The sequence below is a fragment of the Engraulis encrasicolus genome, chromosome 22 (genome assembly GCF_034702125.1).
Source record: "Engraulis encrasicolus isolate BLACKSEA-1 chromosome 22, IST_EnEncr_1.0, whole genome shotgun sequence".
NCBI classification, from domain to species: Eukaryota; Metazoa; Chordata; class Actinopteri; order Clupeiformes; family Engraulidae; genus Engraulis; species Engraulis encrasicolus.
This window is the reverse complement of record NC_085878.1, coordinates 25,657,445-25,667,444: the sequence shown is the minus strand read 5'-3', so window position 1 is coordinate 25,667,444 and position 10,000 is coordinate 25,657,445.

Here is a 10,000-nt window from a genome sequence, read left to right as displayed (position 1 = left end):
CACGGTACAGCACAGCACCGCACAGCACAGCACAGAGTGGCACAGCACAGCACTGCACCGCACAGCACAGCAGCACAGCACAGCATCACAGCATGTCCCCTTCGGCCCCCTCAGAGAGCACCAGTGGCGGCGGTGGCAAGCAGGGAGACGGAGTGAGAACAAATGGACACTTCACCTCTAGATTAATCGCCTGGCGCCCATGTTATTTAAAGCACACTAATTCATCACGCAGGTGAGGCCCGTACAGTATGATTCATCAAGGTCAAGGGGAGCGAGAGGAGAGGAGAGAGAAAGAGAGAGAGAGGGAAGAGAGAGAAAGATGGAGAGAGAGAGAGAGAGAGAGAGAGAGAGAGAGAGAGAGAGAGAACGCGAAGAGTGAGGAGAGATGAAGAGAGTGTGAGGAGTGAGATGAGAGAGAGAGAGAGAGAGAGAGAGAGAGAGAGAGAGAGGAGAGGAGAGATGGAGGGAGTGGGGGAGGGATGGAGAGAAAAAAAAGAAACAAGAAATTGGGTGATGAAATGGATTTCCAAGATGAAATGTGCACGCACCCCCCACCACCCCATTACTCTTGCTCCCCCAACACCTTATACTTCCCCCCCTGTCCACCCTTTCCACTCCCCCATCATCCATCGCTCCGGACTGTAACCCAGAGGAGATGCCACAGACTCACCCCAAGCCCCTCCACTAGTATATGATAATTATCGCATTTGTACCATCATTTTATCCTCTGTACGATCAAAAACACATGATGTACAATTATTTTCATTCAGTTCATTTCATTGCCTTAAAACAATGATTTGGTTGGTGTATGAGAATTTCCTCCCAAAAGCCCCCAAAAAACAATAATTTTGAGATTTTGGTACAATAGTTCAACATTTTCCATGTGGTAACACTGCCCCTCACCCTCCTCTTCCTCATCCCTTATCCCCCCCTCTCACCCCCGTCACCTGCCACCCAAGCCTGTCTACTCTGTACCCCAGATGTAATGCGCCACCCAGCCCCATACATCCCCTTTCTCCACCACCCTACACCTCCCCAACCCCAACACCCCCCCCACCCCCACCCCACTCCACTGCAGCCTGCTGGGATATATAGGCCTGGTCTAAAGCCGGGAGGTGACAGGAAATGATGCGCTCTCTGTCTGTCTGCCTGCTGCCTGCTGCTCAGAGCGTTGACTGATGAAATAAAAACTACACTGTTCCTTTCACCTCGTCTTATTTTTGTGGACAAGACAAAATAGTGCCAAAAATAATGTTTTGATTTAAGCTAAATGGTATTCGACCATCAACTTTCACTACTATGCCACAACACTGAATAATGCAGAGGTCAATTATCTTGTCCACAACAAATTTGTAGATCCTATACCCAGCTACATTCAAAAATAAAAAATAAATGAATGACAAAAAGAGCTCATAGATTTCCCTGAACTCCTTAGTGCAGAGCCTATGTTATAACCTGTATTGTAATGACTTTGCAATGGCTTTGTCTTAATCTGTTACTTAAGGCTCTTGGACATGTCTTAGCAATGTTGTTATGATGTAGTTGAGTATTTTCAGCATAATTGTGAATAGGCCCACCGACAACTCAGTCTGCAGTAAGAGGCTACTACCCCTTATCTCTTTCTTTCAACTGTTACAAAGGAGTGTAATCAAGCAGAACACATAGTATCTAGGGGACCTGGTACGTATCTTTGTCCCCTATTTTCACCCCACTATGGCAGCCCTCCCCTTCGGTAGGCTATGCCTGAGTACCAAGCCATTCATCACTGGCACTCATTTAGTAGGATTTCAGTTAGATGTAATGAATGTCCCTTAATAGACCTCTCAGCTGTCTCTTCCAAGTGCTGCGGGGCGAGGGTAGGTAAGGTAATTCCACGGTAATCATGGATCTTCAGAAAAATCTTTTGATGGGGCCTTTTGCAGTGTATATTAACTGATCTCTGTGTGTGGTACATTTGAATCTAAAAGCGAAAACCCATAAATTATATTCTACTTCTTCATTGAATAAAAAATTGCCGCTGAACAGATAATTTGAAGAAGATGATTACGCCATTCCAGTCAATAGATTCTATTTGGGGCGTGAATGTGAAAGGAGCCGAAGAAAGTGTTGAAGTTGAAGCAGCTGAAGTCTCAGTTTCTAGAAAGCAGGGCTGGACTGGCCATCTGGCATAGCAGGCTTTTCCCCGTGGGCCCCGTATCCTAGTAGGCCCGAATTTTCAGAAATGTAAAAATTATAATAATGGAAAAAAGGGACCCCTTTACCAGAGATTCTTTAAGTATATAGAGATATGCCAATGAAATAGGTTGCTATGGGCACCTAACATGACCAGGTTCCGGTCTGCCTAAAGGGGCGTGTCATAATACTCCTAGCACTGAATAGAACAGTCCTTAGGTCTGCCTAGGTCTGCCTAAAGGGGGATTTCTCCCCCCTCCCCCTTGCAATAATAGAACCCGGAAACAATGGTCCAATGGAACCCCTCTCTCTCTACTCTCTGCCTTTACTGCAAAGCCAAAAGTGCCCGGGTCCTCTTTCTCCCCCAATCCAGCCCTGCTAGAAGGTCTCGGTTTCCAGCGCTCTCTCCTTCACTGCTGCGTCTGTATAGCTCATCTGGCATTACATTCACTTGTCTCTTGAAAGCCTCGAAATTCATTGAAAATGTCCACCTGTGACCTCCAACATTTTCCATGATTATACAGTCCTACTCCTCCAGCCCATGAAGTGTGTGTGTGTGTGTGTGTGTGTGTGTGTGTGTGTGTGTGTGTGTGTGTGTGTGTGTGTGTGTGTGTGTGTGTGTGTGTGTTGTGTGTGTGTGTGTGTGTGTGTGTGTGTGTGTGTGTGTGTGTGTGTGTGTGTGTGTGTGTGTGTGTGTGTGTGTGTGTGTGTGTGTGTGTGCGTGGGTGGATTAGTGTGTGTGTGTGTGTGTGTGTGTGTGTGTGTGTGTGTGTGTGTGTGTGTGTGTGTGTGTGTGTGTGTGTGTGTGTGTGTGTGTGTGTGTGTGTGTGTGTGTGTGTGTGTGTGTGTGTGTGTGTGTGTATGTGTGTTTGTCTGGCCTTCTCAAAAAAGAATGCTTTTAAATGGAGCTCTCTCAGACACGGCAAGGCTGATTGAGAAAGCCTCCCCTCTGCTTGATGTGGTGCTTTAAATGCCATTGTGTGTGTGTGTGTGTGTGTGTGTGTGTGTGTGTGTGTGTGTGTGTGTGTGTGTGTGTGTGTGTGTGTGTGTGTGTGTGTGTGTGTGTGTGTGTGTGTGTGTGTGTGTGTGTGTGTGTGTGTGTGTGTGTGTGTGTGTGTGTACGTGTGTGTGTGTGTGCGCACGCGTGCGTGTGTGTCTGTGTGTGTGTGTGTGTGTGTACGTGTGTGTGTATGTGTGTGCGTGCGTGTGTGTGTATATGTGTGTGTGTGTACGTGAGTGTGTGTACGTGAGTGTGAGTGTGTGCCACTTTAAATGCCAGTCTTTGTCTCGCCCGTCTCTCTCCCATGATCTATCCCCGCCACTTGAGCGCGAGTGGGAGCAAAGGTAGCCGTCGAGTTTGTGGAGGGAGTGATTGGAATTCATTACGCTGAAATGATTGCAAATTTGGCGAGACGAGGGGTTATTTAATCCCAGTTGAATGGGGCTGGAGAGCTGGTGTGCAGCAAGCGAGCGAACATTGTGTTTGTGTGTGTGCGTGTGTGCGTGTTTGTGTGTGTGTGTGTGTGTGTGTTTGTCTGTGTGTGTGTGTGTTTGTGTGTAAGAGATTGCGTGCATGCGTGCATGCGTGCATGTGTGTGCCTGCGTGTGTGCATGCATACGTGCGTGCGTGTCTGCCTGTGTGCACTCGTGTGTGTGTGTGTGTGTGTGTGTGTGTGTGTGTGTGTGTGTGTGTGTGTGTGTGTGTGTGTGTGTGTGTGTGTGTGTGTGTGTGTGTGTGTGTGTGTGTGTGTGTGTGTGTGTGCGTGCTTGTGTGTGTGACCGTGTGTTTTTGTGCATGTGCGTGCCTGCTTGTGTGTGTGTTGAGGGGGCGTGCTTTTAAAGTGTTCTTTAGGAGCACTCTCTCGCTGTTTTTCACTGAAGCCTCTACTCAGGCGCTACACAGAGACACTCACAGAGCCAAAGAGCCAAAGAGACAGTCTCTCTTGTGTAGATTGAGTTACCGTACCTCCTCCAAATACTGCCGCCGCTGAGGCTGAGGATGATTAGTCACCCAGCAAGCACAACAAAATGTTTGCTTTTATTGCATGCATGTTGACTTGGAATATTTGTGGGGTTGTTGAGCCACACCTCTAAATACCAACCTTTCTAGCCACACACCACCGAAACACAAACACAGGCACACAAACATACCTGTACACACACCCGCACGCACTCACATACACAAACACACACACAAATAAACAAACACACAAATGCACACACACACACACGAACACACACGCAAACACGCACACACACGCACGCACGCACACACACACACATATGTACACACATACGTAAATCCTTGATCCTTCTTTTGAGTCTTTGAATGCCATCTGCAAAGAGCTGGCACGTGTGCCAGTGTATTTGTGTAGTGTGTGTGTATGCGTGTGTGTGTGTGTGGTTCCCCTCTGAGGTGTATCTTTCTTGTGTGCCCCAGGAGTGTGTGGTGGGTTTGTAGCAGAGTAAGCTTCCCCATCCATTTATCCCTGACCGAGGCGTGTGTGTGTGTGTGTGTGTGTGTGTGTGTGTGTGTGTGTGTGTGTGTGTGTGTGTGTGTGTGTGTGTGTGTGTATGTGTGTGTGTGTGTGTGTGTGTGTGTGCTGTGTGTGTGTGTGTGTGTGTGTGTGTGTGTGTGTGTGTGTGTGTGTGTGTGTGTGTGTGTGTGTGTGTGTGTGTGTGTGTGTGTGTGTGTGTGTGTGTGTGTGTGTGTGTGTGTGTGTGTGCGGCTCGGGCACTGGGGAAGCCGCAAGGAGGATGGAGGACATTAGAGAGGCATCTGATCTCACTGCAGCACACACACGAACACACACACACACACACACACACACACACACACACACACACACACACACACACACACACACACACACACACACACACACACACACACACACACACACACACACAGCGCTCCGGCTTCCCCAGTGCCCACGCTTGTGCCCCTCCTTCCGTCTGGGCGTGTTGGCACACACAACAAAGTGGCGGAATACTTGGCACGGGCCAGCACTGAGTACCAACGGGCCTGCGGAGGATCTGAAGAAGGGGGCTGGCGGTGTGTGTGTGTGTGTGTGCGTGTGTGTGTGTGTGTGTGTGTGTGTGTGTGTGTGTGTGTGTGTGTGTGTGTGTGTGTGTGTGTGTGTGTGTGTGATGTGGAAGGAGTGTGTGCCTGTGTATGTGAAAATTTGAGAGCGCGAGAGAGAGAGAGAGAGAAAAAAAAAATTGGGGGGGGGGAAAAAAAGGGGGCCCCCCCAAAAAATTTAACAAAAAAAAGAGAAGGAAGGACTGAAAAAGGGAGGGGGGGGGGGGGTTTGGAAGGGGGGGTTGGGTGGGGGCCCTTTGGGGAAAAAAAAGGGGGAAGGGGGGGGGGGGAGAAGAAGTTAAAAAAAAAGGGGGGGGTGGTTGGGTGGTGGGGGGGGGGTTGGGGTGTTTTTGGTGTTTTGGGGTTTTTTGGTTTGGTTTTGGGGTTGGGTTTGGGGGTTTTGGGGTTGGTTGTGGGGGGGGGGTTTGGGGTTTTTTTGTTGGGTTTTTTGGGGGGTTTTTAGGGGGGCCCCCACAAAAACCCAAAAAAACAAAAAAACACCACCACCACCCCAAAAACACACACCCCACCCCCCACACACACAAAACCCCACCACCACACACACACACACACACAACCACACACACAACACACACCAAAACACACCCCACCCCCCCCCCACCCACCCCCCCCCCTTTCTTTCACCACAAAAAGGGCAATACTTGCCGGGCCCCACAACCAGGGGGCCCTCAACAAAAAAACTCCCCTTTTTTTTTTTTTTGGGGTTGGTGGTTTGGGGTTTTTTGGGGTTGGGGGTGTTGTGTGTGTGTGGGGGTTTTTTGTGTGTGGGGTGTGGTGTGTTGTGTTGGGGGGGGGAGGGGGGGGGGGGGGAAGGAAAAAAAGGAAAAAAGGAAAAAGGGGGGAGGGGAAAAAGAAAAAGGGGGAAAAAGGGGTTTAAAAGAATGGGAAAAAGGGGAAAGGGGGGAGAAGGAGGGGGGGAAAGGGGGGGGGGGGGGGGGGGGGGGGGGGGTTTTTTGGGTTTGGGGGGGGGGAGGGGGGGAGGGGGGGGTTGTGGGTGGGGGGGGAAAGGGGGGGGGGGGGCCCCCCCCGGGGGAAAAGGGAAAAGCAAAAAAAAAAAAGATTTTTTGAAAGGGCCGCATTTTTTTGGGGCCCCATCCCCCCGAAAAAAAAACAAAAAAACCCACCCCACAACCCCCCAAACCCCCCCAAAAAACCCCCCCCCACAGACACCCCCACCACCACCACACACACCAACACCACCCACCCCCACCACACCCACCCCCCAAACCCCCCCCAAAACCCCAAAGGGAACCCCAAAAACCCCCCCAAAACCACCCACACCAAAACCCTTCCCCCCCCCAAAACAAATTCAAACCAAATCATCCCGGGAAAACCTGCCCCGCCCTGCCCACCCCCACCCCCCCCCCCAAAACCCCCCCCCCAAAACCCCCAAAATTTTAAAAAAAAAAAAAAAATCCCCCACCATTTAAAAAAGTTTTAAAAAAAGGGGCCCCTTTGGGGGTTTTGGGTTTTGGGGGGGGTTTTTTGGGTTTGGTTTTTTTTTTGGGGTTTTTGGGGGGGGGTTTGGGTTTTTGGGTTTTTTGGTGGGTTGGGGGGTTTTTTTTTTTGGGGTTTTTTTGGTGTTTTTGGGGCGGGGAGGTAAATTTGGGCCCCTTGGTTTTAAAATTTCCTAAGCCATCCGGGGTGTTGGGTTTTCTACAGGAGGGGGTTGGGGGGGGTTTTTTTTTTTTTTTTTGGGGGGGGGGTTTGGGGTTTTTGGGTTGGGGGGGAAAAGGGGGGGAAAAAAAAAACGAGGTTTTTGGGGGGAAAAAAAAGGGGGGAAAAAAAAGGGGAAAAAAGGAAAAACAGAAAAAAAGGGGAAAAAAAGAAAAAAAAGGGAGAGGGGACAAAAAGGGGAAAAAGGGGAAAAAAAAAAAAAAAAGGGGAACGGGGGGAAAAAAAAAGAGAAGAGAAGAGGGGAAAAAAAAAAAGGGGGGAAAAAAAAAAAAAAAAAAGAAAAAAAGGGAAGGAAAAAAGGGGGGGGGGGAGAAAAGGGGGGGGCTTTCGGGGGGTTTTTTTCCCAACCCCAAAATTTTTTAAGCATTTGAAAAGGGGAAAAACCCTTTTTCCTTTCTCTTTCCCCCCCTTTTTCTTCCCCTCTTCCCCCCCCCCTTCCTTTTCCCCCCCCCAATCCCCCTCCCCTTTTTTTTTTCTTCTTCCGGGGATTAAGGAAAATGAAAATTTTAAATTTTTTTCCCGGGTTTTGAAAAGAAACAATTTTTAAAGATTGTCAGGGGGAAAATTGCAATTTTAAAAAAAAACTTTTCCATTAGGCAAACTTGGGCAATTGCCTAGGGCCCGACCAAATCTGTCTTCCATAGGGGCCCAACACCAGTCACGTTAAACTTTATGAGCCAAAACTCTAAAATAGCACCAACACAGAATTGTATGTCTGTACAATGACTTTTGAGGGCCCCATGTTAATATTTCGCCTATAGGGTCCCAAAATGGATACATCCTGCCCTGTGCTCAAGGGCGCTTCACTTCAGCAATAGCCATGGGATTCAAATCACCAACCTCCCGTTTTCCAAGACAAATCCCCCAACCATTAAACCAACTCGGTTGCCCCAAACAGGAAGCAACCTGATCAATAATACATGAAAATGTGTCGCTCGCTGTGTCCAGCCAACCAGCCAAGTCTCCAGTCCTCTCCCATTCCCTTTCACACTCAGGCTTGTTTGTACAGTTCCCCCAGCCAAAAGAGCTGGCATGCTGATGCAGCTGAAGGACCCTTCAACAGTCCTAGAGAGAGAGAGAGAGAGAGAGCGAGAGAGAGAGAGAGAGAGAGAGAGAGAGAGAGAGAGAGAGAGAGAGAGAGAGAGAGAGAGAGTGGTGGGTTTCATTATGGAGAGTCCATCTGGACTGACATGTGGATGTCTTGAGATCTTCATTACGCTGAGCGGTGCTTTCAGGACAGACCACCAGGGAGAGCGAGAGAACATTCCAGAACTCTTTCAGCACACTGTCCGACCTTTATTCCAGAACCCCATACCCCAGGCATTACCCCACCCCCCTAAGCACACACACATACACACACAAATAAACACAAACACATGCACGTATGCGCGTACACCTGCACACACACACACACACACACACACACACACACACACACACACACACACACACACACACACACACACACACACACACACACACACACACACACACACACACACCCGCACACCCACACACACACACACACACACACACACACACACACACACACACACACACACACACACTTCACCCCCCCCCCCCCCCCCACGCACACAAACCCCACGCAGCTAGAAATAGCAGGGTGTTGCGGACAGGTTATTACTTGTTAAATACCACATGAACAGCAAATAAAAAGGCAGCGCTGCGCACTGACCCGTCTATGATTTGGCAGGGTGGCAGCCTAGTAAGTGTAAATCTAAACGGCGTTAAACTGGGCTGCAAATATTAGGTCCCCTGTTGCTAATGAGCCGGTTTAGCCAGGGGAGGAGGCCGGGCATAGCTGGGAAGCCTCTAACTGGTCTGCTGCTAAATGGCATTTATTGAAGAGAGGGATCTTATTTTCACACTTGGGGCTAACACGACCCCCGGAGTGTGTGTGTCGGTGTGTGTGTGTGTGTGTGTGTGTGTGTGTGTGTGTGTGTGTGTGTGTGTGTGTGTGTGTGTGTGTGTGTGTGTGTGTGTGTGTGTGTGTGTGTGTGTGTGTGTGTGTGTGTGTGTGTGTGTGTGTGTGTGTCCATGCCCATGCCAGCTGCTTTTCATTGCTGATCGACGTAAGCAGATTTCTGGGAAGAAAGATCAGTGGCTGGCTATCGCCCAGGCTGAGTGCGTGAGTGCCCAGCGAGTGAGCGCCCAGCCCTTGGCGTTTGGAGAGGGGCTGGGGTTTGAAGAGGAGCTGGGGTTGGGGCTGGGGTTGGAACTGGAACTGGGGCTGGGGTTGGGGCTGGGGCTGGAGAGGTAGACGACGCATTGGAGGTGGGCTGCCATTTCACACCACTCCACACATCCACACACATCCACACACATCCACACAAACACACCCCGTTCCCACCCCACAACCCTGCCCCGATCCCTGGCCCCCACTCCAATGCTGGAAAACACGGCTGCCAAGAGCTGTCTGCACGAGGCGCTGAGTGGAAGGTAGGTAGGCCCTCACAGCACAGCACAGCAGTATATTTATAATAGGGCCACAATTAACTCGGCACTAATTAATGCAGTAGCAACCCCACCCGAAAACACACATACACACACACACACACCGCACGCTCTCACACACACGCACACACGCACATGCATGCACGCACGCACGCACGCACGCACGCACGCACGCACGCACACACACACACACACACACACACACACACACACACACACACACACACACACACACACACACACACACACACACACACACACACACACACACACACACACACACACACACACACACACTCACGCACACACACACACACTCAAACACTGTAAACCCACACACACACTTACACACACATTCACACATACACTCTCCTCTCTCTCTCTTGCTCTCAAGAAAACATGGCAGTCATCCAGGCAGGGCAACTCTAGCCGGCGTTTTTCATCCGAGCTGCAAAGTGAGGTTATTAATGGCAAAGAACGCTACCCAAGGAGACCTTCTGCTGATTCCCCACATTCGCCTCCCCCCAGGGGGATGGCGAGAATGTTAAATAGGGTTAGGTTATGGACCGGGAC